General features: G+C 53.8%; 1 protein-coding gene across 3 annotated transcripts in view; it reads right to left on the minus strand.

Annotated features, from left to right (window-relative positions):
- The window catches only part of TNS3 (tensin 3), a 226,770-nt gene that overhangs the window by 152,323 nt on the left and 51,779 nt on the right, over window positions 1-22,668 (minus strand). For all 3 annotated transcript variants that reach the window (XM_032643771.1, XM_032643770.1, XM_032643768.1), the window contains exon 3: window positions 17,585-17,622. The gene's annotated coding sequence lies outside the window, so the exon portion shown is untranslated. The remainder of the gene's footprint in view (window positions 1-17,584; window positions 17,623-22,668) is intronic.

The raw sequence follows: 22,668 nt of genomic DNA on the forward strand, positions 1-22,668 counted from the left end.
TAAAGTCCATTAATTATTTTTCATTCATTGTCTGGAAGATGTGCTTGTTAAGAGAACAAAAGCAGGGCTTCCTGGTGGCGCAGTGGTTGAGAGTCTGCCTGCCGATGCAGGGGACACGGGTTTGTGCCCCGGTCCGGGAAGATCCCACATGCCGTGGAGCGGCTGGGCCCATGAGCCATGGCCGCTGAGCCTGCGCGTCCGGAGCCTGTGCTCCACAACAGGAGAGGCCACAGCGGTGAGAGACCCACGTACCGCAAAAAAAAAAAATAGAGAACAAAAGCAAAAGCCCTATGCAGTATCAGGAACTTGAGTTTTAAAAACAGCAACCACTAGGAAGACAGTCCAGAAGCCAGGCGTGTCCTGCACCTCCCGTGTCCCCTAGAGCCACATGAAGTGCAATGACACCGACCACCTGGCGTGGCCCCAGAATGTCATCCAGAAAACGAGAGAGAGCTCTGTGCTCTGGGGCTCTCCCAATCCCACCTCCCGGGACCACCACAATAAGCCCCACCTATGGCTGACATCACTAAGCACTGTGCAGTCCGCACCCCAGTCTTCTCATTTATACTGAGTGCCTTCTCTTGCCAGGCGCTCGCTGGCCTTCACGGCAATACATTAGTAGAAAAACGGACAAGTCCTCAGGAAGGAGACACTGGCTAACACAAACTGCATAAACTGTACTCTTCATTGGGAAGTGAGCTGTGGCATGGGGTGCGGTAAGCAGGGCTCCCCAGTTCAGGGGAGCAAATGTCAAGCAGCAACTCTCTGCGTTCCTGCCAGAAAAGAGCCTCTGGTCCAGGGAACCGATTACAAGCCCTACTGTCTGTTTTTACACGCTGCTGTGAAATGCAGACAGCAAATGTCTGAGGAAGGACCTTGAGTTAGAATGAACTTGCAAATGAAAATGCATAAGAAGTACCAACTCAGAGAAAAAGGGATGGTGGGGGGTGGGGGGCGGGAAGCAACCTGTCCATACAGAGAAAACTAATGTTTACGTCAAGAACTGCAAACACCTACTTTAGTAAAGATCGTCATCAAGTCGACACACTGACATGTGTCCCTTCAAACCAAAATCCCAGGATGGGAACTACATGAAAACAGATGAGATTCTTCACGTACATTTCCTATTTCCTCCCTTCAAATAAGAAAGAGGGAAGCAGCTGACCACGGTCTGGCAGAACCACGGAGCAATCATGGTCAGGACACAGCATGTTCTCACGTGGACCACCCTGTCGGCATCAGAGAACGTAAGCACCGTGCAGCCTGACCAGAGAGACAGAAGCACACGGCTTCTCCGGAGGGGCTACATCCAGTGCTGGAGCCCACGTGGCTGCAGGCTCTCCACCGCCCCTCGGATCTGCAGACCCTGCCTGCTTTCCCCCTCGGGAGCTGCACGTCCTCGGGATGGAGCCACCAGGTAACCATACCGAGGGCTGCTGTCCCGGGTTCAGGTCGGGCCAGTGAGGGCGGTGCAGGCTCACCTGCTTTCTCTCCCCATCTCCAGGGCGTCCTCTGATCGCATCCCTCACAGGACCGTCTGGGTCTTCTATTTTCGTTTGACAAAAGGAAAGACGGTGGCTCTGGGTCATTTGCGGGTGGCCTTGGACATCCTCAGCATGAAGGAGCTGGTGCCGCCTTAGCATTCGGCCTCCGCAGGGCCAGTCCCATCTCACTGATGGAGCTGAAAACCGAGCAGGCCCACAACTCCCTGAGGGCATGGCCAGCGCGTTTTTTCAGAGGGATCTGGCAGTGCCCCCCCCTCGCCGAGCCCCTTGCCTGCTCTGTGAGGTGTCCTGAGCCAGTGGCAGCGGAACAGGGCTGCGTCACCTCCGGTAGGGCAACCCCCCGGGGATGCCTGCAGCTCAGTCACAACTGGGCCAGGGCACCCGCAGGTCCTTCTCCCCGGCCCTGCACAACCCGGGGAAGCTGGTGAGCGTCCCGTCAGTGCCCCGGGGCGCTGAGTCCCAAAGAGGCCGGGCCACGGATCCTTCCAGGGAGGAGACACGGCGGCCACAGAGGTCAAACTCCACATTCCTCTCCTGATACAAACGGATCCCCTTTCTCACCGGAAGGAGCCCGGGAGCGAGCGGGGGGGGGCGGGGGGGGGGGGGGACACAGGATGTGGGAGGGACAGGGCAGGAGGCAGAGCCAGTGCCCACTAATGACTAAGGTGGCCCCAGAGGAGGCCCCAGAGGCCTGGCCTGTCTGGGCTCCAGGTAGGGCCGAGTCACCGTTACCAAGGGCAACCACAAACAAACAGGGCCGTGCCCAGCACACCTGGCGACGTGGCGCCTGCTGCCTGTTGGTATCAGCAACCTCTCCCGAAGCCAGTGGGTGGACAGGTGAGCAGGACAGAGGAGGGACGAGGGGGCCCTGCACCAGAAGTGACTGTGCCCCTGGGGGATGGAAGTGTGGGTGAGTGCGTGTGAGGGGGAGAGAGTGTAGAAGGTGAGTGTGAGCGTTGTGTGTGTCTACATGACCGTGTGTCTGTGTAACTGAGTGTGTGAGTATGCGTGTGTGTACACACTACAAAAGCCCAGCCCTGCACTTCACTTCCCGGGGGGGAACCATGGTGCTTTGTCTGCGGCGAGGCTCTTTCTCTGGAGGGGTGAGGCCGCCTCTGACAGCCCACGGGGGCACCTCTACCTGCTTCTGGAGATTAATCTGGAGAGAGACTACAGCTCAGGTCTCCGCGTGCCTTATGGAGATTTGCTTCCCTTCTCATGAGTACCACGAAACGATGAGCTCAGCTGTGTTGTCATTGCTTCTTATTAAATTTTACTATGGACAAAGCCGTATAAAGAGTGACGTTTTCTCACCAGCTGCTCCAAAAACGCATGCATCCCTGGTGCCCTGCCTATCACTGTGTGCACAGAGTAGAGATAAATCAGAGTACAACCTCTTGAACCATCGGGGATCCCAATTGTGCTGAGTCCTGTGAATGAGCTCCACAGAAGCCCAGACATCAGTGCCCTAGAGCGTGTGGCACGTACCACATGTTCAGCCACTACCACAAAAGTCCCCGCTTGGTCTCTCCTCCTGCCGTTTACTTAACTCTGCCCACAGCAGAACCCCTCCAGTTCGGCATCAAGCCGGCCCGAGCAGATCCGATTCACGCCAGGATCTTGGAAGGGTGGGTAAGCAGCAGCTAATGGTTGTCAAAGTGCATCCTATAACTGCACACACGTGCAAAGGCAGAATGGTCCTCCATCACGGAAGTGCAAAGTGAGCAAACAGGGAGAAGACGGGGTGAGCCGACTTGCTCGCAGGGGGGCTGCCAGGCGGTCTGCTGAGCTACGTCAAGTATAAAGGCATCGCTCTGTGTACACGCTGCATCATTAAATATAGTCACTTCAGCACAGTAATTTGAATTCTAACACAGACTGTGCAAACTCTGCAGTAAAGCTTACCTCTGTTTTATCTTTGCAAAGGTGATTCTTTACAAAGGAAACTCACAGGGAGATCAAGACTGAAGCACTTTCTTTCCCACATCAGCCTGTTAAGTCACAGGCCATCTTCTCCATCTCGGGCTCTGAGCCAGGAGCCGGAGGAACGGGTACGGACACACTGGCCATGGGGATGTCACACTAATGGGCGGGGGAGGGTGACACTTCCCTCATCTCTGCACAGAGCAGCAGCCTGGTGGGAGGAGGGTGGGGCCTTTCCTCAAGGGACAGAAACTTTATCATCACCTTTATCTTGTATTATGTACAGCTTTTACTTCTTGCATTTTATGATACTGATCAGTGAAGTAGCAAGGTGTTTTATGTGCCCATCACAGATGACTGAGTAAAGATAAAAGTTCAATTATTTCTATGACCCCATTTATTATAAATAGGGGGTAGAATAATGAGAAGAGGAAAGCCCGCCTCTGCCCTAGTGCTCACATCATGAGAGAGAGCACGTCTGCTTAAACATCAGCTGTCTTAGTGGCTCAGTATGCCGTAACTAACACCACAGCCTGGGCAGCTTAACGCAACAGAAATGTATTTCCTCAGTTCCGGAGGCTGGAGGTCGGAAACCAAGGTGTTGGCGGGGCTGGCTTCTCCAGATTCCTCTCTCTTTGGCGTGTAGAAGCCACCTTTTCTCCTCACCTGGTCTCCCCTTTGCGTGATCTCTTTTTTTTTTTAAATAAATTTATTTACTTATTTATTTATTTTTTACTGTTGGCTGCATTGGGTCTTCTTTGCTGCGTGTGGGCTTTCTCTAGTTGCCGCGAGAGGGGGCTACTCTTCATTGCGGTGCGTGGGCTTCTCATTGCGGTGGCTTCTCTTGCCGCGGAGCACGGGCTCCAGTAAATGTGGCTCGTGGCCTCCAGAGCGCAGGCTCAGTTGCTCCACAGCATGTGGGAACTTCCCGGACCAGGGCTCGAACCTGTGTCCCCTGCATTGGCAGGAGGATTCTTTTTTTTTTTTTTTGCAGTACGCAGGCCTCTCACTGTTGTGGCCTCTCCCGTTGCAGAGCACAGGCTCCGGACGCACAGGCTCAGCGGCCATGGCTCACAGGCCCAGCCGCTCCGCGGCATGTGGGATCCTCCCGGACCGGGGCACGAACCCGCGTCCCCCGCATCGGCAGGCGGACTCTCAACCACTGCGCCACCAGGGAAGCCCCTGTGTGATCTCTTCTTGCAAGGACACCAGTTGTATAGGGTTAGGGCCCACCCATACCATCTCATTCTGGGGGTTGGTGCTCCTACCTATGCATTTGGGGGATGGGCACACATTCAGCCCGTAGCATCCACCATCAAAGGCCCGAGAGGGCCACACAGGCCATTCTCACAAGGTCCTCCAGGCAGATTTGGGCAGGTGGCCTGTAAATGCTCCTCTGGGGTCTCGGAGCATCTGGGGCAGGGGAGCTCCAGCGAGAGGTCCAACACAAACCTCCTAAGAACAACAGAACCCATGCAAAGGGATGGCTCCCAAAATGCCGACCTTCCAGGCTTTATTAACTTTTTTGCTTCCTTCAAGCACTTTTCCTTAACTTTATCAGGTGTGACCCTGGAATCCCTAATTAGGTTCACATTCCTCAGGAAACTGTTCTCCCACTGTGCGTTAAAGCCCAATTTAACCTGTCTCATCCCCATAAGAACACACCACCCCACCAATGCAATTAAGCCTTATTGGTCCTGCCTGCTCCTCCCATCCCGGGGGTGGGTGCCGAAGAGAGAGAAAGAAAATCACTGCCTGCGGTGGGCAGGCTGCACACAGCAGCCCGGCCTCCCTGTAGCTCACGGCCCCGGAAGGGCATGGGACCCCGCACTGCCACTGCACTCCGCCCTCACCTCTCCTTCTCCATCTACACAGGCCCAAGGTCATCTCACCCCCTGAGGCGTCTCAGGCTGGCTCCTCTGCTGAGAAAGCCCACCTCTCCCTTCCTACCTAGCCACGCCCCTACTTCAAGGCCAGACCAGAGGCTCCTTCTTCAGGAGACCCACAGGTAAGATAGATGGGCCTGCTCCCCACCAAGCCCCTCAACCCATCAAGACCTCTCCTGCCCTCTCTTCCCAACAAACCCCTCCCTCCCTTCACCCCACCCCCAGCAAACCCCTCCCCTCCCCTCTCCCCACCCCAGCAAGCCCCTCCCCTCCCCTCTCCCCACCCCCAGCAAGCCCCTCCCCTCCCCTCTCCCCACCCCCAGCAAGGCCCTCCCCTCCCCTCTCCCCACCCCCAGCCAGCCCCTCCTCTCCCCTCTCCCCACCCCCAGCAAGCCCCTCCCCTTCCCTCTCCCCCCTCACCAAGCCCCTCCTCTCCCCCTCCCCTCCCCTATGCCCCCAGCAAGCTCCTCCCTTCCCCCCTCTCCCCAGCACCAGGCACCAAGCTCCTGCCTTCTCTCTCACTTTACAGGGACACCTGCAGGGCTGGGACATCTTTGCAAAGGGCAACACTGGAATAAGGACCCCCTCCCCCAGGCTTGAACAGGTCAACCAGACCAGCCTAAATAACAGCAACTCTGTGTTGTACAAGGTGGGCGGAGCCAGGAGAAACAGCCAGGAGCTGCACCAAAAATTCAGGACAAATACAGTGTGTGCTTTTGCTTTTTTTAAAAGAAGAGTTTAGAAATGCTCATGACACCACCCCCATGACTTTTTAACACCCTCCTTCTTGTCACAAAGAGGAAAGGAAGAAAAGGCACAAACAGAAACAACAGTTTTTAAAGGATGGAAGTAGTGCATGCCACAAAGTGGGATACCAAGGAAACTTCCCCCCAAATATTCTGTTGAAAGTGTCTGAGAACACTACAATGAATAGTGTGGGTTTTGCCACTTGCCCTTTGGCTGACAAGAAAAGGGGGAAAAATGACAAATTTTAATAGCTCATAACTTATCCTCAAATCTTAGTAGAAAATTTTTTTTTTTTTTTTTGCAGTACGCGGGCCTCTCACTGTTGTGGCCTCTCCCGTGGCGGAGCGCAGGCTCCGGACGCGCAGGCTCAGCGGCCATGGCTCACGGGCCCAGCCGCTCCGCGGCACGTGGGATCTTCCCGGACCGGGGCACGAACCCGCGTCCCCTGCATCGGCAGACGGACTCACAACCACGGCACCACCAGGGACGCCCTGAAAAATTTTTGAATTTAGCATTAGGCTGCATAGGGCCAGCTAGCTTACTCTGAATGTCCACAGAAATATGTCCCACTAAACCCACAGGAGTTCACCCTGATGAAGCTAAATCTCCATCCACGTTTACCAAATCCTGCTAATGGTGTCACTCTCCACCCAGAATCCCAAACGGAAAGCCTAAGAACTGCCGGCAACCCTGTCCCCATCTAAGCAGGACGCCAATCCTACCTGCCAGTTCTTCCCTCAAATGCCCACGAGTCCCTTCCTGCTGCCTCGTCCGCCGGACCAGGCCCTCCGCCCTCACTGGGCACCGCTAAGCTTCCAACGGACCTCCTTCGGCAGGGCAACTCCCCCGAAAAATACTTATTAAAAGTAAAGGAGGGACTTCCCTGGTGGCGCAGTGGTTAAGAATCCGTCTGCCAACGCAGGGGACATGGGTTCAGTCTCTGGTCCGGGAAGATTCCACATGCCGCGGAGCAACTAAGCCCATGCGCCACAACTGCTGAGCCCACTCTCTAGAGCCCGCGAGCCACAACTACTGAGCCCACGTGCTGCAACTACCGAAGCCTGCAGGCCTAGAGCCCGTGCTCCACAACAACAGAAGCCACCACAGTGAGAAGCCCATGCACCGCAATGAAGAGTAGCCCCCACTCGGCACAACTAGAGAAAGCCTGCACACAGCAACGAACACCCAACGCAGCCAAAAAGAAATTAATTAATTAATATTTTTTTAAATGCTTTTAAAAAAAAAAAGTAAAGGAGAAAACCTCTAAAAGGACAAAAGGTTCTAGATAAAGACTCTGGAATCAGAATTTCTAACTTCATAGCCTGTACGAGGCACTCAGACAGTCTACCTCCTACCCTCCAAAAAGAAGCTATTTATTGTGAGTTTATCCTAAAGATGGTCTGAGCAGGGAAAGGGGGAGGCTGACAGCCCAGAGCCCGGTACTCAGCTCTGTTAGAACAGAAGGGAGGCCTGCCAGCTCCAGAAGTTCCTGGGGGACTCAGGAGTTGAAAGGTGCAGAGATACACAGGGCACATGAGAAGGCCCGAGTCAAAATGCCTAGAAACACACAAAAATGAACTGTGCTGGCTGCACCCAGAGGTGACCAGAGGGCATCCCAGGAGCTATTTCTGTACTTGAAGGAAAATGGGAGGTAGGCACTTCCTGAATCCCTGCTCAAAATAAATAGCTTTACTAGAGAAAAAACAAAGCACAGGGTGCAACTGGAGTTTACCTTTACAAATTAAAACGTGAAGCTGGCGACTCAAATGTGTAGTTGATTATTTCCATCCTGCTGCTAAAAATGTAAAAGGAGAACTGGTTTTTTTTTAATATGAAACCTATCCTCCAGAAGTAGCTACACAAAAATAAAACCAGCAACTTGATTAGAAATGTCCTTCTTCGTGTACAACTGTAAGCGATTTCAAACGAGAGGCTCAAAGATGCCGACACAAACCCGCGTGAAACACCTCCAGACACACACTGGTCATCACCAGAAGTGGGCGAGCCACATTCCGGGTTCTGATCTCAGTGCTGGCCCTCTGTCCTCGGGGGCCCTCACCCAGGTGTCGGTGCTGTCCAGAGACACACGTGTTCAGAGGCAGGGAGCGGGTCGGTGGCACTGCCATGAGGCACAGGGTGTCCAGAGGTATGGTGGGAATGGGTCCAAAGCCAGCGCCCTGAGCACAAGGCCTGCAGAGGTCCCCAAGGCCCACCAGCGTGTCCTCCCCACAGGGAACAGGGGACAATGAAGTCGTGCAGGGTTCGGTCACCTCTCCCAGCCTGAACGTAGTGCTTGGGGACAACAGAGGGAAAGGGCAGCAGAGAGGTGACCTTGGAGAACAAGAGCTGGCTTGCACCTCCTCTACCGGGCGGGACGTGTCGCCGGCCAGAGCTGGAGCTCACCCCCAAAACCTCCAGGAACCTCCTGGAACCTGCCCCTTTGGAGACCGCACGCTAGGCCCCAGAACAGAGGGCATGGGCACGGAAGGAGGGCGCCGTGAGGACCGTCTGCCAATGCATGGAGCACAGGCTGCAGCACCTAGAGCATGGGCCAGGGCCGGCGGGACACGCTGCTTTACTCCTATTTGTAGAGGGAGACACCCAGGGTCACAGAGACGCCACGGGGCCATCAGAACACAGACCCAGGTCCCAGGGCCCCTTCTCCGGTGGCTCTCGTGGCTTTCAGAGCTGCTTCCAACAGCTACGTGTGGAAATTTCCATTTTCTGCTTCTATTCTCCCCAAAAGACTGCAGGTGCAGGGAAATAATCATCTATTACAGAATTTCATGAACCAGCAAATCCAGTCACTCACACTCAGAGAGGAGGGAGGGAAATAGTCACTGAGCGCTTTTTCTTGATTTTGTTTATATTTGAGGGACAGGTGCCCGCAGCAGCCTGGCCCCAGGACAGCTCTTCCTCTGTGAGGTGTCCCAAGCCGCACAAGGCACCCTCCACGACCGGGCTCCCGCCCTGCTGTCTGACCCAGGACAAACACACACACACCTTGGTTACTTGCATCACAAGAGTGACGTCTGCTTTGAATCGCCGGGCCCTGCAGTCCTGGGTGCCCCTGCTCTGTCATCAGAGCCCAGCTGCGTGGGTCAGATGGCACCACCCTCCTGACACCCTGCGGGCAGGCACCTGTCCCCCCCGACTCCCCGCATCTCCGGCTTCAGTGAGCACACTTGCCTGACTGCGTCTGATCATCTCCTGTGTAACTAAGTCCCCTTTGCAAGGCGGCTCCAATAATTAGGATCAATGCGCTAAAAATATTCCAAAACATTACCGCGATCGTTCCTCCTGTCTGCCCTAAGTCCTACAGATGACGGGGAAGCGGGCAATGGCTAATTTGTCATGGGGGCCTCACCCAAGTGGTCTCTCTAGAATGGACCACAAGATGCACTGGCCAAAGATGACGGTGCAGGAAGCGCTGGGGTGTTTTTTGCTTGTTTTCATTTTTATTTTTTTATTTTTTTTGGAAGCGCTGTTTTTGAAGGAAGCTTCCCGAATATACACATTTAAATGACTGCAGCTCCTCAAAAGTCACCTTGAGACACTATACACATATTCCAGTCATTGTGTTATTAATTAAAACTAAAACCCTGCTGCAACTGCCTTTGGGATCTGAGCCAGGTCCTGGAGCAGAGTTGTGGCTGCAGGCAGGGGCAACCTGCACGGCGTGCAAGCACCACGATCGATAGCAGGACTCAACAAACATCAAGTGTCCTCCCAGAGAGCACGGAGCCCCGCCACTAATGAAGTCACAAAAACACCTGCTCCCAGGATTTCAAAAGGTATTCCGGGAAACTTGAGCAATGCCTAGGCTCAGGCGCCCCTCCCCTCACAGATGATGTCGCCAAGCAAGAATTTGTGACAGCTGGCCCCAGGGGCTCCCCCAACCTCGGGTTTGGCTCCAGGGGAGTCGGCCTGGAGTGAAAGGATGTGGCTCAAAAGTAGGTTCCCAGGGCACCCCAGACGTCCTAGTCTAAATAACAAAGCGCACTCGGACCCAGAGCGGCCTAGGCTTCCTCCCGCTGCCCTCCCCGCGCCCTGCTCAGGATGGAGGACCCCTGCCCATTCGGAAACCAGCCGGAAGGTCCAATGTGCAGCAGGTGAGCGCAGTTAAGTGGGCGTGGAGGCTGCCCTGTCAGCCACTACGTGATGCGGAATGAAAAGTGACGATCTCGAGAAAACAGAAGGGCCTATTTTTTTTTTTTTTTTTGAAACAAAGGACTGTACCTCAAATGACATATTATTGACAGTTTACATAATCCAAATCTAAGCGTCATCCTGGTGGGTCATGAGACCTCTTACAAGATCAAGAAGGAATGTTTTTTGTTTGTTTGTTTGTTTTGTGGTAGCGAGCGGGCCTCTCACTGTGTGGCCTCTCCCGCTGCAGAGCACAGGCTCCGGACGCGCAGGCCTGATCAGCGGCCGTGGCTCACGGTCCTAGCCGCTCCGCGGCATGTGGGATCTTCCCGGCCCGGGGCATGAACCCGTGTCCCCTGCATCAGCAGGCGGACTCTCAACCACTGCACCACCAGGGAAGCACCAGAAGGGCCTATTTTTAAATTATATGATTTGTTTAAAATAAATAAATTTCAGATGAAGATTATAATTCCCTTCTGGGCTTTTTTTTGGGAAAGGGCTAGTGAATCCTACATAAATATAGCTTAAACGTAGGCTGCTCTAGAGAGCAAATCAGTCGTGATGGAGTGAGAGTGTCAACTACACGGCCACTCGGTCCTGTCACCTGGCTACACGCCACCGCCAGCTTCAGCGGCCTCTGTTTGTTTCCTCCCGTGTGAAATGGACACAGCGCCTGCCGGCCTATTCAGTGCTGCCCGTCAGGGTCTGGTAAGGGCCCTGCACAGAGAAGTGCCAAAAGAAAGGAAGGAGGCTCCTAAGCCACCTGGAGCAGCGCTATTCAGGGGATGAGCTTCTCCACGTTACAGTGGCTCCATCCTGCCGGCTACCTTCAAGCCCAAAAACCCCACAACCAACGCCCCTGTTCAGGCCCAGATTATCTGGGATTTAAAAACATTAATTCCCATACAAAGAAAATAGCACTTTCCTAGAGCAGCTGCATATGGCTTGCTGACTAAAAAGCAGACCCAGAACCCCCCGGTAGGAACTGGCACATGGAGGCCATTCCCCAAACTCTGGCCTCAGAGTAACGGTTTCCAGTGGGACAAGAACCACAGCCGTGAATGTACCTTTAGCAGCGTGAAATGGGTGCGGTGACTTTTCTTCTAGTTGTAATGAGTCAAAAAAAGATCAGTGAGGACAGCCTATCAGGAAAGGGATCTTCACGGGAAAAGAAACAATAATGCCCAGAAGAAGTGCAGAACTGACCAGGGCTTAATGGCTCTTCTGACCCCAGCGACAACTGGCAAAAATAAAAAACAAGACACGGAAGCAACCAAGATGTCCTTCAGTGGTTGAATGGATAAATAAACCGCGGTACATCCAGACAATGGAATGTTACTCAGCACAAAAAAGAAACAAGCTATCAGGCCATGAAAAGACATGAAGGAAACTTAAATGTGTATCACTAAGTGAAAGAAGCCAGTCTGAAGAGGCTACACACTGTATGTTTCCAAGTATATAACATCCTGGAAAAGGCAAAACTACGGAGACTGTAAAAAGATCAGCAGGCTGCCTGGGGTTATGGGGGAGGAGGGATGAAGAGGGGAAGCACCTTTTTAGGGCAGTGAAACTATTCTACCTGATACTGTAGTGATGGATACATGTCATTATATTTTTAGGGCAGTGAAACTATTCTACCTGATGCTGTCGTGATGGATACATGTCATTATATTTTTAGGGCAGTGAAACTATTCTACCTGATGCTGTAGTGATGGATACATGTCATTATATTTTTAGGGCAGTGAAACTATTCTACGTGATACTGTCGTGATGGATACATGTCATTATACATTTGTTCAAATCCACAGAATGAACAACGCCAAGAGTGAACCCTAATGTAAACAATGGACTTTAGTTAATAGTAACGCCTGGAGACGGGCTCATCGACTGTAACAAATGCACCACACCTGTGTGGAGGTTGATGGTAAGAGGGGTTCTGTGAGAGTATGTAAATTCTTCGTACCTTCCCCTCGATTTTATTATTTTACTATTAATAAAAAACAATCAACAGCCAAGCATCAAAACAGAGGCACACATCTGTCTACCACAGGTAGATAACTGGAATCCTCTACCAGGACTGGCCTCCCTGGGTGGTCCTACAGCAGGCCAAAATGGACCTGTGGTCCAGCAAGCTACATCAGGGCACCCAGCCCAGGGCCTGACCGAGAGCAAATCAGGAAGCGTTTGTTGAATCGGGGCAGTTTGAAAATTAACCTCCTCTTCCCTTAGGGCAAGGAGTGGGAGGGCAGAGAGGCCAGAAGGCAGAGAGGCCGGGCCGGGGTTTGCAGCTCGGCCCGTCCCCGGGGCGGGTGGTGTGACTATTTCAAGTTCCAGGGTCACCTATAAGGCTGGGACAAAGGACACGACGCCCTCAAGGGAGGCTGTGACGATCAAAGATCATCCCTCAATACCGTAGCTGATTTCTGTTCCCTCTGAGCACAGGTCAGAAGCCACTCACGGGCTAGATATTTAGCTCTCTGACCTCACGTCACCCGCAAACCACCCTGCCGGATTACAATCAGCCATCGTGCTTCAAATGAGACTCTCAGGCTTGCCTGTGTGTGTGGAGGCCTGGGGCGACGAACACACAGACCCTCACAAGGCTCTGTGCTCGACGGACTGGGAGTGTTATGAAAACATTCTCACTCTTTCCCTTTTACTAATTCAGGTCATTTGTTCCCAGGAAACGATCTGTGTCCCAGGAAAGAAAGGTCATCACCAACATCCTGTGGGGAGGTAAAGACAGACTCCCCGCCCCCATTCCTTCCCCAGATGCCTCCGAAGGCACCGAGCGGGCAGGGAGAAGGCGGCCCTGGGGCCGGGAAGGATGGGGCACTTCGCCCAGGTGGGGGCTGGCTGGTGGGCTTCTGGGGAGCAAGGGCCTCGGGGCCTCGAGGCCCAGTAGGATTTGGACATGAAGATGGGGCAGTGCCAGGCCCCCCGGGGCTGGGGGCTCAGCGCTCGGGCAGGCTGGCTTCTCCACCTCCTCCGTGCAGGGACGCGCCGAGCTCCAGCGGCAACGCCATCGGACGTGCCCACGCACACCGGTCAGCGCGGGCCCCGCACGGCTGACAGGAGCTGCTCCCGCCTGTGTCTCCGGGGAGGGCTGGGGTCTCAGAAGATGCCATGGATGTGAGGTGAGCAAAGCCGTGTGGGAGGGGGCAGGCAGGGGGCATGGATCCTCAGGGCATCCTTCACGGCAGAGAAAGAAGACGCGGGACAGGGAAGGACTCGACCCCCAAGCCAAGGGGGAGCCTTGCCCATACCTACGTGTGGGTGTCTCAGGGAAGCTGGCCACGGGGCTGGAGTTCCCAAGGGGGGCTCTGGAGGCATCAAAGCAGCTGCACCAGGTGCACAGGCCCACATCAGCTCCACGGCTGATCCGTGAAGAGCGAAAATACGTGGGGCGGCAAAAACCTGAGCTTGGCAGCCCAACACCCTTGAACCCTGGCACCTGGATGCCAGGTGACAGTGGGTAAGTCATTTCACCACCGGGGGTCTCTGTTTGCTCATCCAGTGAAGGGAGGGGCTGGCCGACAAAGCCTGGGACAGCAGGCCCCAAAAGGGAAGCTGTTGCCCTTATTACTCGGAGAAGAGAGCTGTCTGTAGACAAAGGTTAATGACCAGACATGTAAGTTAATGGTTAAAACTCATGAATGAAGCCAGTGGGTAGCTGTTGACACCCAGGAGAGACGTCTAGGGTGGTCTACGAGGAAGTCGCAGGCTGTGGCCCTCGTCCTTCCCATGGCACAGAGATGCCATCTGAAGCCAGCCTGTCTGATAAGGTCAGAGGCTCCTGCATCAGCCACAGCCAGAACCTGGGGTCGCTGGGCCGAGGTAGGAGAGGCCCCAGGGGTCCTGGGGTCCCCCAGAGCCACGCCTGCCTCACATGGTCTCTCTTCAGGGAGAGGAGCCCATGACAAAGAGTTCTGCTTCTACGGGAGGTGGAAGTGGGCAGCGGAGCTACCGCATGGTGGACGGACGAAAAAGCCAGCCGAGCCCGGGAATCCTCTCCTGTCCGGAAACCAAGTGGCAGCCCCTGCAGTTCTGGTCTTTATCTCCAACAAGGCGCCACATCAAGGCAGGCTCAGAAAGAGCAGAGGACAGCTGGCCCCGGGCTGTGTGCTGTGCAGGCCAGGGACGGGACACAGGGGGTCCGAGGACAGTCTCTGAGCCGGCGGCAGGCAGCTCAGGGCAGAGAGGGCTATTCCACACTGCGTGTGCGCTCCAGTTCTGCCGGCTCAGCCCCCATGCGGGGCCTCACATTTGCGGAAACCTGCTGGAGGCACGGTGCTCTCGCCAGTGCACCAAAGCTCAAAGAACACCCCCTCTGCCGCACCCCCATCCCCCAAGTGTCTCCGCACCAACATCTGCCTTCCTGAAACAGCTTTCTTTCTCCTACTTCCTCTTTTCTCTTGCCAGGGAGTCAACCAGGGGCCAGGAAAAAAAAAACCAAGTCACTCTGCCCAAACAGCTCATGTGGCACCCATGAACAAGCACAGCCTCCCAGGGAGCAAGATACTTAGAATTCCAAACTTTCCAGTAATTATACATAAATTATTCTGCTTCCTTAAAATTTAAATAATTACTACTACCACAATTAACAGCTAAAAGCAAGCTGTTTCAGGTGGATTGCAGAAGTGATTATTGACTGAGCCCCCAGTCCATAGCTCAGCCCCTTTTCTGCAGGATGGCTCTCTCCTTCCACATCTCCTGCTCTACCAAGAGGACATCCCGGGCCTGACTGGGAGCCTCTGATGGTGGCCCTGGCAGCAGCAGGGCAACGACAACGCCAGCGGGGTTAAGCGCACACGAACACGCTCCGGGGATCGTGCTGTGCCCTCACCTTCGGTGTTCCCAGCGCAGAGGGGACCCGCAGCCCATACCTTCCCCAAGTCAGTAAGTGGATGGATGGGCCAGACATTAGGCCAAAGCCTGTGTTTTTGACCAAAGCTTCACGTAAGCTTTCTCAGTCTCGAAGAAATCCGGGCACGCACGGTTAGGCACAGACGTGTGGTGATCAAGGACCCAGCCGTCTGGGGGAGCTGCGTCTCAGCTCCTGGGAGACTGAGCTGCCCTACCCCCAACCCCGTGCTTATCTCCAGGGGCGGCCCTCGTCTGCTCAGCAGCAATGGCATTATAGTTTTGGAATAAGAAGAGTCTTTGTTATTGCTAGTGGCATTCTCTCCTGCCATTCAAAGCTGCGTTATCCAAAAAAAAATGACTACGGATACATTTCCCCCTCCACCATGATCTAATAAGAATAAAAGCTTATCTATCCCTAGCAAACTGCCAATTACTGTGGCTAGAAATGCCATAATCAGTGATAGTTAAGACTTTTGGAATATTCTTTGAACCAAAGAATTCAATCCCCTAAGTAGCTGGCACCGGGCCCCCTTTGAGAAACAGTGCCAAGGGCAGCAGGGCTCAGTCTGCAGCTGCGGGTCAAGAATGGCCGGGCCAGGCAGAGTGTCAAGGGAGGAGGCCCTTGCACACGACGCACACTCACGCGTGCAGCATGACACGGGACAAGCAGGGCTCTGGTAGTGGCTCTCCCCACTCTCCGCCCCACCGGGGTGACGAGGCACAAGCTCCGCAGGACAAGGCTTGCTGCAACTGGGACCCTCGGGGGCTGGGGGCGCGTCCAAACCCTCGGCAGGCAGACGGGGGGGAAAACCCTCCGGGAAATCCGGAATATTCCCCAAGGTGGCATCTTCCCCACCTCCACTGCGTGCAGGAATCTCTGCTCTGACACGGTCACTTAGGTTTAAAGTACACAGCACACTGGAAAGACGAGCATATTTGTGAGCAAAGCAGACCTAGAATAACCAAGGTTAGAAATCAGTCCTGCCCAGGGGTCAGTGTGAGTAAGAATGCCTGGCCTTGGACAGAAAGGGAAGCCTTCTCCACAGTGAGACCGCAAGTGACAGCAGAAATGTCCCAAAGCTCCGCCACGTGGCCTGATCCTGAGACGACTAAAACACACATCATGTGACACCTCGGAAGAGACGGAGGCAAGGGGGCTGCCGACTTGGGGGCTGGATAACAGTGCAGTGCAGAGCTCCATCCTATAGCCTCGCCACTTCTGCATGTGTCCCAAAGGCTCCATGATGAGAAGTTTAATAAGCAAAGTCATTTAATCTCTTTCTTGAAAAAAAAAGCAGGGCTAGACCCACCTGTAATTTCTCTAGCTTTGTGTGCGAGCATCTGTGTGGTCGTGTGCCCGTGCGGGTAAACTGCGTGCGTGTGTGTGACGTGTGTGTGTGTGTGTGTGTGCGTGTATGTGGGCACGTGTGAGTGTGGACTGTGTGTGAGTGCCCGTATGAACGTGAAGCGTGTGCGTGTGTGTGACTTCACGTGCGTGCCTGTGTGGATCGTGGGGACAGTGGAGGAAAGCAGGATCCTGGTCCTCACAGGGAGAGCGCACGCACGTGAAGCCAGCCCACAGGTCCACGAAGCCCGCGTCCAGCACACGTTCCTTCCACTCGGAGCCCAAGGACCAGTCGAAAATTCTCAGGAGAGGCTGAGCCGTGAGGTCCAGAGCAGCAACAAAATCCCAGCACTCTCAGAAACCCCATCTCCCTGGACCTCCACCCACCAGGGGCAGCCTGCAGGGCACCTGAGGGGGTCCCACAAAGGTGGGACCGGCCAGTCAGCAAGGAGCGACGCGTGGGCCCTGGCTCTACTGAAGGTAACATCATACCTGGAAAGCGTGAGAGGTGCAGACATCTGGACCTGCGTAGAAAACCTGGGCCCCGTCTAGGGGTGCCTGCAGCTTCCATATGCCATTTCCAGGCCTCCTCGTTCCCCACTATTCACAGCCTTACACCCAACCCAGTACACCCAGGCCTCAAGCACTTTGTAGGGCCACCCAGCAATTGAACCCTACCAGGGAATGCAGGACTCCGTGATTCAGGGTCCCCAGACGTCCATGACAGCCTGAAAACCCCAGCCCATCTATGAACTACCCTCAGAAAAGAAGCCAGAAAAATTCTCAAGGCCAGGCATGTGCCCTCACCCCTATCCCCACCCCCTCTCTGCCATTAAAAAAAGCAGTACGTCGATGTGATTGGAAAGAAGGGATCATTTGTTGTGGAGAGAGGGCTGTGAGATGGCCAGGACAAAATTACCAAATTCTTATCTGAAACCAAATTCTTAAGAGCTATTTTTCTATAATTAAAAACATGGATTTCATAGCTCCTCAGTTTATTCTTCAGATGAAAACTATACACCCTATCGAAAAGCATCTAGCAGCCGTTTCTTAAGCGTTCCGTTTCTGTGGCCACGGTCCAAAGCAGTCCCCTCCCATGTACATCATTCAACGCGGGCCAATTCGGCTCCAGAAGCCCCATGGGAGAGCAATGCAACACTTACCTTGGCTTCACATTTCTTGTGGCAGGAATACTTGCAGGCTGCAAGAGAAGGAGAAAGAATGTTGAGCAGTCTCTCAATACTTTCTACATCTCCAAATTCTCAATCCTTGGAGAACGTCCGGACTGAGGGAGGTTTTTCACTTAGACACCTTAGACACGACGCCGAGTTCAACAGAGTGTGGGATGGATGGACACGGCGTCCAAGAACCCAGCCACCCTCTGCAGTGTCAGCGACGGCCCAGATGGCGCAGGTGGGGACGCTGGGGAGCAGTTACAAACACACTGGCTTTTCCAGGGGTTCAGGCGGCCAAATCAGGGCCTTGCAGGAGAAAGGCGGTGAACCTGAGCAGTAGAAAGCATCCGTGTTTGGCTGGAAATTACAGCTTCTCCCTGAAGAAAGGAGAGAAACTTGAAAGTGCCCCAGAAGACTCAGGACTGGCGCCTTTAAATTAGTCAGAAATTGGACATTTGAGTTCCACGCTCCTTCCACTTCCGGACAACTTAAGAACTGACTGTCAGAACAAATCCACGTCTAAATCCCTGCGGGGGATCCTTCAACCCAGGCCATTGTGTGGACTGAGAGAGGCATGTGTTGGTTCGGAGGCCCTAACAATGCAGATAGAGCCGGAACCAATGTGGATTTCACAGGCCCGCCGTCCAGAGGCTGCAGCTGTGCTGACAGGACATGAAAGGCTTCACCCACACCACGGTGGCTCGGGGCACGGGGGCCTGCCTGCCGATGCTTCCAGGCAGAGGCAGCAGGACAGCGAGACAGCACAGAATGAAGCAACTGCACCAGATAAGCCCAGGGCAAGCTCCCATGTGGGCTCCAAGCGGGCATCCATCTGGTGAACCCGTGGGGCAGCTGTGAGATGGGGGACAGGGACCTGGGCTTAGGGGCACGGGACCTGGGGGCTTCCTGGCCCTGTCCAGCTGGGCTGCTCTAGGCAGGACCAGTGACCTCTCTGGGCCTCTTTCCTCTCCCAGGGCTATCGTGATACCAAAATGGAATCGTTCACGGGACGCTGCTTTGAAACTGCAAAGCACAATGTCTACGTATAGAAGTGTGTGGTCCTGGAAGAATGAGGCCTTGGAGGTCAGGAGACGGGCCCCGAATCCTGGTTAGCGCTTCGAGGCCCAAACTTTTCACCCCCGTATCTTCCCCCTCTCTTGTGTATGAGCTGAGGACAGAAAGCCGGAACTCGTAGTCTACCTGGGCCCGAATGAGGGTACAACAAAGTAACAAAAACAGCCCGTGCCTGGGGGGTGGTCCCTGGAACTCCAGCAGGGAAGAGCCAGGGTTATTATCTTTGCAAGATCTATTTTTTGAACTCTCTCTGTGCATCTGAGGTTTGTGAAATTATTCACAAAAACAAATATTTATTCTACATTTTCTAACGGGTCCCCCCTTCCCACCCCCCCCACCCCGCAAAGGCGATGAGTGATTTTCTAATTGAGATAAGCTGGCCATGGGAATAAAAGAGGCTTTCACACCAGATTAAAATCTCAGACAGAGGACAGCCAGGGGCCAGAGGCCAGCCGGAAGGACTGAGATAGAGAGAAAGGCAGTTGAGGGGCCCTTTGGCCTTTGGGAAAGTGAAAATTAGCAGAAATGCAGGTGAAGACTTCCCCCTGCCCCAGAGGAAGCTCTGTCCACACACGCTGGATGGGGCAGGCCTGTCCACTTAGCAGGCAGGACAGGAGCACGACCTCCCGCGGCAGTCAGCCGGGGAGGTGGCCTCAGGGATCCTCCTGGCACCTGTGACCCCGCGCAGTCCCCTCACAGTGACAGAGCTGGTCGTGCGCTGAGGCAGGATTGGCACAGGGTGTGGCGAGTGACCTCTGCCCTGGTCTCCTGGATCGCCCCTCTGAGGGGAGCCTGGCCCACGCTGTGAGGCGTTGAGGCAGCCCTGGGGAGGCGGCCCACCTGAAGGAACTGAGACCTCCCGCCAGCAGGCAGCTCCGCCCTGCCAGCCAGCCGTGCGTGCGAGGCAGCCACCTGGGAAGTGGGTCCTCCAGCCTCAGGAGAGCTTTCAGGTGAGGCAGCCTCTTAAGGGATCCTGAGCCTGCCCTGCCGGCCCACGTGACTCCCCAGTTCCTGATCCACAGAAGCAGTGAGAAGAGAACGTATTGTCACGGTAAGTCACTAACTTTGGGGGTAACTGCTTACGCAGCAGCTCGACAAACCAATTCCACCCACAAAGGGCTGCGGTCGGTGGAAAGCAGGATGACAGCGGTGTGACACGTTCATGGTGGACGGCCCACTGGGCCACGAGAGAGCCGCAGGCCGTTATAGGGCAAATCGTCACATCCACAAAGCTCAAGTGATCACAGTGAATTGTGCAAACCGCCCGCGCGCCAAGGCGGGGGTCCTGGGAGGTGGCCCCACGGTATTATGAACTTTCTACCCGAACGCCAGCAGCGTGGATGGTCCCTCAGGTTTCCCCCGGAGTAGCAATTCACCCTCAGCTTGTGGGATCTGTGGGCGACCCCAAGCGAAATGCTTCCCGCGTGTTCCTTGCCTTCAATCCTCGGGACCACCGTCAGAGAGAAACTGGGCAAGTGCCAGGACCCAGCAGGGCCTGCGCAGGCTGGCATTCCAGCCCGTATCTGCCCCCACTTTTCAACCAGCCACACACTGCCTTTCCAACATATTATAAACACTGATGGGAACAGCGTCCAGACCCGGTTTCCAATCCTGTTGCCCACAGTAGCAAGGGCAGCTCCTCAGCACAGATGCGACATCCAGCACTCCCAGCCTCCCCGGCTCCAGCACCTCGGACACACCCTCCTCAGACTGCGAGTGCCGCCGCCTCCTCCAGGAAGCCCTCCCTCCCTCCACCCTGCCCCGCCAGGCAAGGCTAAGTGCCTGACAGGGTTGCGGGAGCCCTGGCCACATTTCTCCCTCCAGCACCCATCCCATCGTGCATCATTTCAAAGTAGTTTCTGTGCGTCTATATCTCCTGACCAGGCCAAGCTCATCCAGGGTAGGTATCATCTGTTGTGTACCTCCACCTTCTTGGAACAGCGACATGACAGGAGGGACAGAGGCTAACAGACTGAGCGCCCACCATGGACAGTCTGATCACAGCTCTCATCCCACAGCCACCACCAAATGTCACCATATCCCGCAAAGGCGCTACAGATCTTCTGCCTAATTCCTGATGGGAGCCTGGAGCTCATGGATGAGACCTGGGGTGTCATTCCCTGGACAACGGCGTACGACCCTTCTCTGTTCCGGGTCCGCTTTCAGAAACCAGTGCCCGGCAGGACCACACAGGGCGGGAGCCTCTTCACCCGACTGCCCCTCTGTGCACCACAGCCCCCAGGATAAAGGAAGGCCCCGGAAGGCACCAGAACTTCCCCAACAGAATGCACCCCCCCCCAACTGCAGAGGCCAAAATGTACATGAAAAGACAAAATGTACACGTTCACTCTGACCGTCAGCTTCTCATCTACCCCTCTTCTCAGGAGCCAGCCACTGGCAGCTCCTACTTTGTTGGTTTTTTCTCGGCTTTACTGAGGTATAATTGACAACATTGTATGTATTTAAAGTGTACAAATATGATGATTTGACATACATACACGCTGTGAAACATTTACCACAGTCAAGTCAATTAACACATCCATCACTCGCATGGTTACCATTTTGTGTGTGTGGTGAGAACACTTAAGATCTACACCCTCAGCAACTTGCAAGTACACAAAACAGTGGTGTTAACTACGGGCACCACACTGTACATTACATCCCCAGAACCAATTCGCCTTATGACTGAAAGTTGGTACCCTTCGACCAACACCTCTCCATTTCTCCAGCCCCCAGTCCCTGGCAACCGCTCTCCTACTCTCTGTTTCTAGGAGTTTTCTTTTTTTTTCAGATTCCACATAGAAATGGTACCATACAGTATTTATCTTTCTCAGTCTGACTTAGCATAATGCCCTCAAGGCCCATCCATGGTGGCAAGTGGCAGGATTACCTGAATATTTCATCATACACACACACATACACACACCCACCACATTTTCATTACCCAGTCGTGCACTGATGGACACTTAGGTTGTTTCCATGTCTTGGCTATTGTAAATAATGCTGCAATCAACACGGGAGTGCAGACATCTCTTCAAGATACTGATTTTGTTTCCTCTGGATATATACCCAGGAGTGGAATTGCTGGATCATATGGTAATTCTATTTTTCACTTTTTGAGGAACCTCCATACTGTCTTCCACAGTGGCTGAACCGATTTATATTCCCATCACCAGTGTATGAGGGTTCCCTTTTCTCTCCATCCTCGCCAAAGCCTGTTTTTTCTTGTCTTTTTGATGACAGACATTCTGACGGGCGTGAGGTGTTATCTCATTATGGTTTTGATCTGCATTTCCCTCAGAATTAGTGATGTAGAGCACCTCTGCACGTACCTAATTGGCCACTTACATGTCTTCTTTGGAAACTAAACTTTAAGAAACTATCATTTGATTTTTGGTGTAATATCAAAAAAGAATATGCTTTCTTTTCCAAATACGTATCTGTATAGAGCTGGATTTTCTTCAAATACTTCAACCAAAACAATGTTTTGTCCATGTTTTTTGATGGATAATTTTATGTGTCAACTTCACTAAGCCACAAGATGCCCAGATATTTGCTTAAACATTATTCTGGGTGTGTCTGGGAGGGTGTTTCTGGATAAGGAAAATATTGGGAATTGCAGACTGAGTGAAGCTGACTGTCCCCCCCAATGTGGTGGGCTTCATCCAATCCACTGAGGGTCTGAACAGAATAAAAGGGGGAGTAAGAAAGAATTCTTTCTCCCTACCTGACTGTCTTCAAGCTGGCACAACGGTCTTCTCCTGTCTTGGGACTAGGACTCAGAAAGGAACTACACATTGGCTGTCCTGGGTCACAGCGTGCCGACTACAGGTGGGACTTAGCCTCCACACTGTGTGGACCAATTCCTTACAGTAAATTTCCTTCTCCATATACACCCTGTTGGTTCTTTTTTGCTGAAGAACTTTAACTGATACCGTGGTGAAAAACACTGAATGCAGAAACAGCTAGGAAGATCCAGCCTCTTAAGTCACACAAAG

The sequence above is a fragment of the Phocoena sinus genome, chromosome 9 (genome assembly GCF_008692025.1).
Source record: "Phocoena sinus isolate mPhoSin1 chromosome 9, mPhoSin1.pri, whole genome shotgun sequence".
NCBI classification, from domain to species: Eukaryota; Metazoa; Chordata; class Mammalia; order Artiodactyla; family Phocoenidae; genus Phocoena; species Phocoena sinus.